The 8,456-nt window shown below is 36.6% G+C and overlaps 1 non-coding gene across 1 annotated transcript; it reads right to left on the minus strand.

The window, feature by feature from the left end:
• Positions 1 to 7,602: 7,602 nt before the first annotated feature.
• Positions 7,603 to 7,710, minus strand: LOC122302025. Its single transcript, XR_006240275.1, has one exon. It is a non-coding gene; the product is annotated as a small nucleolar RNA R71 (small nucleolar RNA).
• Between the last annotated feature and the right edge of the window lie 746 nt (positions 7,711 to 8,456).

An 8,456-nucleotide genomic window follows, 5' to 3' on the forward strand; every position in this document is an offset into this window, starting at 1 on the left:
TTGTAGGAGTTTGAGGATGTATTCCCAGAGGAGATGCCTAATGAGTTGCCACCCATTAGAGGCATTGAGGATCAGATTGATTTTGTACCTGGAGCTGCTATTCCAAACTGACCAGCCTATAGGAGTAATCTAGAGGAGACAAAGGAGCTTCAAAGGCAAGTTGAGGACTTGATGAGCAAGGGGTACGTGAGGGAGAGCATGAGCCCATGTGCAGTACCAGTGCTATTAGTGCCAAAGAAGGATGGGACGTGGAGAATGTGTGTTGATTGCAGGGCGGTTAACAATATTACAGTAAAGTATCGGCATCCCATTTCTAGATTAGATTATATGCTTGATGAATTGCATGACTCATGTATTTTCAGTAAAATTGATCTTAAAAGTGGGTACCATCAAATTAGAATGAAAGAGGGTGATGAATGGAAAACTGCTTTTAAGACTAAGTATGGGCTTTATGAATAATTGGTTATGCCATTTGGACTTACAAATGCGCCCGGTACTTTGATGAGATTGATGAACCATGTCCTACATGCATTCATTGGCAAGTTTGTGGTTGTGTATTTTGATGATATCCTAGTGTACAACAAGGACTTAAATGAGCATATTGAGCATTTGAGATATGTGTTTGATGTGTTGAGATGTGAAAAGTTGTATGCTAATTTCAAGAAATGTACCTTTTGCATGGAAAGAGTTGTTTTTCTTGGATATGTTGTTAGTACAAAAGGTATTGAGGTGGATGAAGAGAAAATGAAGGCCATCAAGGAGTGGCCAATGCCAAAGAGCATCACTGAGGTAAGAAGCTTTCATGGCTCAGCTAGCTTTTATCGGCATTTTGTTAAAGACTTTAGTATCATTGCTGCACCACTCACTGAAGTCATTAAAAAGAATGTTGGGTTTCATTCAGGGGGCTACTCAAGAGAATGCTTTTGCCACCATTAAAGAAAGGTCGTGCTCTGCACCTGTGCTAGCATTACCTGATTTTAACAAAGCTTTTGAGATTGAATGTGATGCCTTAGGAATAGGGATTGGAATCTTTTTGATGCAAGAGAGCCTTCTTTAGTGAAAAGTTAAGTGGGGCCTCACTCAAGTACCCTAATGATAAAGAGCTTTATGCTCTTGTTCTTGCATTAGAGACTTGGCAGCACTACCTATGGCCTAGGGAATTGTGATCCACACCGATCATGAATCATTGAAGCATCTCAAGGGTCAAGGTAAGTTGAATAAAATGCATGTTCGTTGGATGGAATACATTGAGACATTTCCATATGTCATCTGTTACAAGCAAGGTAAGGAGAACATTGTTGCTGATGCTTTATTTCGAAGGTATGTACTTCTTACTTCTATGAGTGCTAAGATGCTTGGGTTTGAATATGTGAAAGACCTATATGCCGATGACGCTGACTTCTCTAATGTGTACATGACATGTGAAAAGGCGGCATTTGGTAAGTTTTACAAGCATGAGGGTTACTTGTTTAAAGAAAACAAACTTTGTGTGCCAAGTTGTTCTATGTGTGAATTACTGGTGCATGAAGCACATGGTGGGGGATTAATGGGACACTTTGGTGTCAAGAAGACTTTGGATATTTTGCATGAACATGTCTTTCGGCCTAAGATGAAGAGAGATGTCACTTGCATTTGTGGCAGGTGCATTAAGTGTTGCCACATGGGTTGTATACACCTTTACCCGTTCCTAGTGAGCCATGGGTCGACATATCTATGGACTTTTTTTCGGGGCTACCTAGGACAAAAAGGGGTAGAGATTCTATTTTTGTGGTTGTGGATAGATTTAGTAAGATGACACATTTCATTCCATGCCATAAAACAGATGATGCCACAAACATAGCTGACTTTTTTTTCAGGGAGATAGTGCGACTCCATGGTGTTCCCAGGAGTATTGTTTCTGATAGGGATGTTAAATTCCTTAGCTACTTTTAGAAGGTGCTGTGGGGGAAATTGAGTACCAAGCTCTTATTTTCCACTACTTGTCATCCGCAGATTGATGGTCAGACTGAAGTAGTTAATAGGACCTTAACTCAGCTTTTACACACTGTTGTTCATAAGAATTTAAAAACTTGGGAGGATTGTTTGCCATTCGTTGAGTTTACATTTAGTTGGAATGGTCCCTTTTGTGTAAAGAATAGTTTAGGCGTATTGCATGAATACTTTTGGGAGTATGGTTTTCCATTCATTGAGGTCGCATATAATTGGAGTGGTCATTTTGGTGTAAGGAAGACTTTAGATATGTTTCATGAATGTTTGTGGGAGTATCATTTTCCATTCATTGAATTGTTACATGAACATTTGCGAGAAGAACATTTGTCATTTATAGAGTTTGCATATAATAGGACCATGCATACTACTATTTCATATTGTCCTTTTGAAATTGTTTATGGTTTTAATCCATTTATTCCTTTTGATTTAATGTATTTACCTATTGATGATAGAAGTAGCTTGGATTGACATTTACAAATTCTTAATAAAATTAATGATACTTCATATTTAGTGGATCTTCCAGGTAAGTATCATGTGTTTGCTATTTTCAATGTTACTGATTTTTTTCCCTTTGATCCAGGTGGAGATTCGAGGTCGAATCCTTTTGAGGAGAGTGCGAATGATGGACCCCAAGGCGGACCAAGTCTTAATGATCAATTACAAGATTAAGAGCCATGAAGACCAAGGGAGCAATGCAAGAAATGGTGTAATCCAATTGGGATGAAGCTAGCAAGAGCCCAACACTCATGATGGGCTTGAAAGAAGGAAAACCAGTTTTGATCCACTTGATCCAAGCTATGAGAGACACGACTTGGGCCTATTGTTATTGAAGGCCATAGACTTATTTATTTCATTAAAATGGCTTATTTTATTAGTCATAAGAATTAATTTAGAATAATTGGGTTTGGGGGATGTCCAGCCCACACGTCCTATTTCTAAAGAATTAGGGTTTTTGGGAAGGCCTTGTATTTTGGCCAAGAGCTTATTTGGAAAGTTATTATTTTATTCGAACTAGGGTTTTAGAAGTTACTGTAGCGTGGCACTGTTCACGCTACAGTACCCGTGGGACTATTCCTTTAGGGTTTTGGGTATTGTTTATTTAAACCACTTGTAGCCTCATTTGAGGGGGGAAGACATTATTGAACTTGATGAATTTTATTCATTGTGAGTTAAGTTTATCTCCTCTTGTTCTTAATTGAACATTTGAACTTATCAAAGGTAAATCACAACCTTTGTGGTGTTCCTCCTATGTAATCTGGGTTCTTGAGACGGGTTCTTCAATGGGTCTAGATTTTCATAGAATCTAGGTTCTTGAAATGATTTCTCGTTAGGTCTAGATTCTCCATTCATAGACTTGAGTTTGGTGTTCTTGGGTGAGTTTTCAAATTGATTATGGGTTCAAGGGATTCTCTTCCCACGGGTTCACATTAGGGTGGCTACATTCCTTGTTTGAGGGCTGCCAAAATTTGTACCATCTAGGGTTTGAAATTTCTAGGGTTTCTTGCATCTCTAAGTTTGTCAATTGTTTGGAGTGCCGTTTCGTTGATTCTCTTCTATTCTTGTCAATTTCATGTGTTTGAATTCAATTGTTTGTGATTGAATTTGTGAGAAAAGAAAAGAAAAGAAAGGAAAAGAAAAATTAAAAAAAAAATCGAAAAAAAAAATTGATTGAGCCTTATTATCAAAGGGGTCTGAATATATCATTATAGTTCGTATCTTGTTTTGTAAATACTCTTTCCCTCATTTCAATTCCTTGAGTCTCATGTCATTTTTTTTCCTTTCGTGTTTCTTCTCTGTTTTTGTTTCTTGGACCTAATTACTAGTTGGAATAAAATAAGATTGTATTGTCTTGATTGAGTTCAATTAGTTCTTAAAGAACTTAAGTGGGAAAACTCTTGAGGTAAAAGGCAAGAGAGTGAGAGATTGTTATCGGGAAAAAACCAATTAAGAGTGAAACACAAGTGGAGTATCATTATTCGAGCGTAAACACGTAAACGAGTGTGTGAGGTTTTTACCACTAACATTCTTTTTGTGCAGCACATTACAATGTCTCATAATAGTGACTCAACACCAAAGGGGTTGGCAGACAATTCATTCTTTGTGTTGCAGTCCATGCAACAAAAGTTTGAAATGTTAAATTTGGTGTTGGGGGAAGTTAGGGATAGGATGGATCAACGAGGTGCAACGATTAGAAATCTATAAGGTGTGAGAGATAGGAGGAGACGTGAGGCTAGTATTGAGAATATGTATGCTAAGAATGAAGAGTATGGTGAGTCTCTTGTTGTCAGACGTGCTCTCAATACACAATTTAAAATAGATGATATGGAGCAGTAGAGAGAATATTTTTCGTACTAGATGCCACATCAACAACATGGTATGTAGTATGATTATTGATGGGTGGAGTTGTATTAATTTAGCTAGCACTACTTTAATTGAGAATTTGAATTTACCTACCTTGAAACACCCTAGACCATACAAGTTGTAGTGGTTGAGTGATTGTGGGGAGGTTAAGGTAAATTAGTAAGTGCTAGTTTCTTTTTCAATTGGGAAATACCAAGATGTGGTGCTTTGTAATGTAGTGCCTATACATGTTTGCCATATTTTGTTGGGAAAAACGTGGCAGTATGATAGGAAAGTAATCCATGAAGGGTTAAGGAACATGTACAATTTTGAAAAGAATGGAAAAACAATCAAACTTGCTTATTTAACTCCGACACAGGTCCATGACGGTCAACTGATGCTGAAAAGTGAAAGTGAGCCAAAAAGAAAGAGTGAAAGTGAGGTTGGTCAAAAAAGAAAAATAGAAAGTGAGATTGATAAAAAAGGTGAAAGTAAAAGTGAGGTTGAGTGAAAAAGAAAGAGTGAGAGTGAGATTGAGGAAGAAAGAAATAGTGAAACCTCAAGAAAAAAAAGAGAATGAGTTGAAAAACAATTGTGAGGCCGAAATTTCAAAAAAAGTTGTTGTGAAAGAAAAGAGAGTGCAAAGGAAAAAGGGAAAGAAAAAAAGTGAGTGAAAAGAAAAATGAGAGTGAAAAGAAAAGTAAGAGTGAAGAAAGTGAGAGAAAAACAAAGAGAGAAGTGAGTTTTATGCTTAGGTGAATTTTAATACGAACGAATTTAACGAATCTTTGCCTAGTATTGTTATCTCTTTGTTGCAGGGATATAAGGTTGTGATTCCTAGTGGTGTGTTTAGTGGATTATCACCTATTAGAGAGATAGAGCATTACATTGATTTTGTGCCAGGTGCGACAATCCCTACCCGACCTTTCTTTGAAGAACATAAGTCCTTGACGCACTTGAAGGGAAAAGGTAAGTTGGCTAGGATGCATTCCAAGTGGAATGAATGTATTGAGACTTTTCCTCATGTAATCAAATTTTGTGGTTAATGCATTAGGAAGAATGTATGTCCTTATCTTCATTTTAGATGCAAAGTTATTGAGATTTGAATATGATAAGAAATTGCATGCTAATGATGATGACCTTGCTAGTGTGTATGGAGTATGTGAGAATGAATCATTTGGTATTTTCTATAAACTAGATTGGTACTTGTTTAGAAAGAATAGACTTTGTATGCCTAATAGCTTGATAAGTGTGCGAAAGTGCACTCTAAATATCTTATTATTGGACTAAAATCCTAAAATGTGAATAGAAATCATATGAATTAATGTGTATTCTTTAATTGAATTTCTATTTACGTTGGGATACTCCTAAGCAGTTTTTTTTTTTATGTTTAATTTCAGAGTTTATAAAAGAGCAAGTCAATCCCAGTCAAATTCAAAGGAGGACATTCATGGGGTTTGAGAGCAATTTGGAGGAAAAGAAAAAGAAAAAAAATCACAAAATGAAACCACAAGAAGTCCAAGTCCGAAATTCGCTAGGAGACAGTCTGGATATATTTTAGTCTTTTAATTGTATCTTTTTACTCATATATCTGATTGATACAATTCTTGATGCATTAGAAAGCTATCTTAAAGGGCTATAACTTTGTCTCTAATAAGGATTTCCAAATTCGAATTCCTGAAGGCCGTACGTAGCTACCAAGATAAGTCCTAAAATTTAGGTAATTTTTTTATGCGGAAATTAAGAGGACATTAGGGTTTCTATCCTACCCTATATAAGCATATCATTAGCACGAAATGGTGGAGGAGGAAGAGGCACAAGAGGCAGATTTGAAGAGAGGAGAAAATCACTTCCATGGCTACCGTTCGCTTCAGTTTTCTCTGGAGATTTTTGTTGTCCAGTATATTTATGGGTAACTAAATTCTCAAGTAGGGTCATGGATGAACTTGCACATTAGATGGTATTTCTAATTTATTCTTAATTCATGTATTTGATTTTCAATTGCTAAAACTCTTTTGTTTTATCATTCTCAATTCATCGTTGATGTTTTCTTCTCCGAATAATCATAGAATTTATTCTGTTTATCGATTCAGTTATGCTTTTTCTATTGAATGGATTAGTTCTTTGATTATGTTTGGATAAATTATTTATCTATATTGATTTAGTTTTTTGCTGCAATATCGCTTCCTGAGTATATTGTCGTCATTGGATTTTATCAATAGGGGTAGTAATTTACGTTTTTTAAAAGTGGTGAATGTTTTTTCAAAGGGTTACATTTGATTTAATTTTGGTTTATAAATCAATACCTTCCAATTGGGAATTTCGGGAATTGAGTTCCTAATTGAGTTATCTAATGAATTAAGAATAATTAAAATACTGGATTTATGTAAGGGATTCCCGACGCTCTACTGTTGGTCAAATTTGAGTACTTTTTCCATTAATCACTTTGCTTCAATTTAATTTACATTTAAAATTAATCTTTATTCTCTATTACTTATTTAATATTTTTCTTTAGTTTCTTTGTTCCTCTTGCTATTCTTTTAATTTGTCTCCCTGTGGAATCGATACCCCAAAGCTGTGCTATAACTATCGCGTTATTCTTTAGGCGTAATCAAATTTTGGCGCCGTTGCCGGGGAGACGGTAGAAGAATTGTGAGATAGTTTTTCTTTTCAACAGTTTGTGAAGGCAGTAACTTCGTTCCCTATTTTAGCTTGCTGCATTTTTTTTTTTATTTTCTTTTTCTTTTTGTAGTTTTTTTTAGTGTTGCATTTTTCTCTACCTTGCATGCACAGGTATAGAGACGCCTTGGGTCGGTTTGCTTGTAGACTTGTGTTAGAGTCAAAGTTTAATTTTTCTGATCATTTGTTTGATAATTCTTCTAATTTTGAGAAAATGAGTGAACACGAAGATCAACCCACTAGGACCCTTCAAGATTACCTCCACCCTACATGCACAGCCACACCATCATGCATCATGTTTCCAGTTAATATTTGCCAATTGGATTTTAAAACAGGGATGATACAGTTACTCCCTTTTTTTCATGGCTTGGAAAATGAAAATCCATATGTGCACATTAGGGAGTTTGAGGAAGTAGTTGCGACTTTTCATAGTCAAAATGCAACTGATGACATTGTGAGACTTAAGTTCTTTCCTTTCTCTTTGAAGGATAGAGCTAAGAGTTGGCTATACTCATTGAGACCACGATCTATTGGGTCATGGAATGAGATGACTCAGGTTTTCTTTAATAAATACTTTCCCCAACATAAGACCAATGCTTTAAAAAGGCAAATCTCCACCTTTGTACAAAAGGACAGTGAGACTTTGTATCAGTCTTGGGAGAGATTTAAGGAGCTATTGAGTATGTGTCCTCACCATGGGTATGAGAATTGGCGCTTAGTGAGCTATTTTTATGAGGGACTTACACCTAGAGAGCGTCAATTTGTGGAGATGATGTGTGATGGTGAGTTCTTACAGAAAGATCTTGATGAGGCCATAGAATACCTCAATGAGCTTGCTGAAAAAGCTCACATTTGGACTGGACCTAGTGCTACTGAGAGCACAAATAGGTCACGACCTGCAGGAAACCTAAATGGTGGTGGAATTTACCATCTCAGGGAAGAAGATAACCTAAAGGCTAAGGTTGAGATGCTCACTAGAGAGCTAGAGGCGTTGAAGACTAAGGACTTAAAGCCAACACACGTGGCTAATCATGCAGAGTCTTTTGGACCATGTTTTGTGTGTGGCGGGGTAGATCACCTTGCCCAAGAGTGTCCCACATTTGCTGAGATGAGAGGGATGTATGAGAAACAATGTAATGCCTTAGGTATGTACATAAAGCCTGTTGCACCTTTCTCTAATACCTACAATCTTGAGTGGCGTAATCACCCCAATTTTAGTTGGAAATCTGAAAACCAACCACCTGCACAACCCCCTAGATCATATCCTGCACCATATCATGCACCTTCATCTTCTAGGAGTCATTTAGAAGACACTTTGCATGCTTTTATTGAGGCACATAGTAAAACTAATCAAAAGTTTGAATCTTTGATTATGCAGGTTGTTGAAGAAAACAAAGAGATAAAGAGTCATATATCCAAGATAATGAGCTCCTTGAGTGTGAATGAGC

Source organism: Carya illinoinensis, chromosome 2, assembly GCF_018687715.1.
Source record: "Carya illinoinensis cultivar Pawnee chromosome 2, C.illinoinensisPawnee_v1, whole genome shotgun sequence".
Classification (NCBI taxonomy): domain Eukaryota; kingdom Viridiplantae; phylum Streptophyta; class Magnoliopsida; order Fagales; family Juglandaceae; genus Carya; species Carya illinoinensis.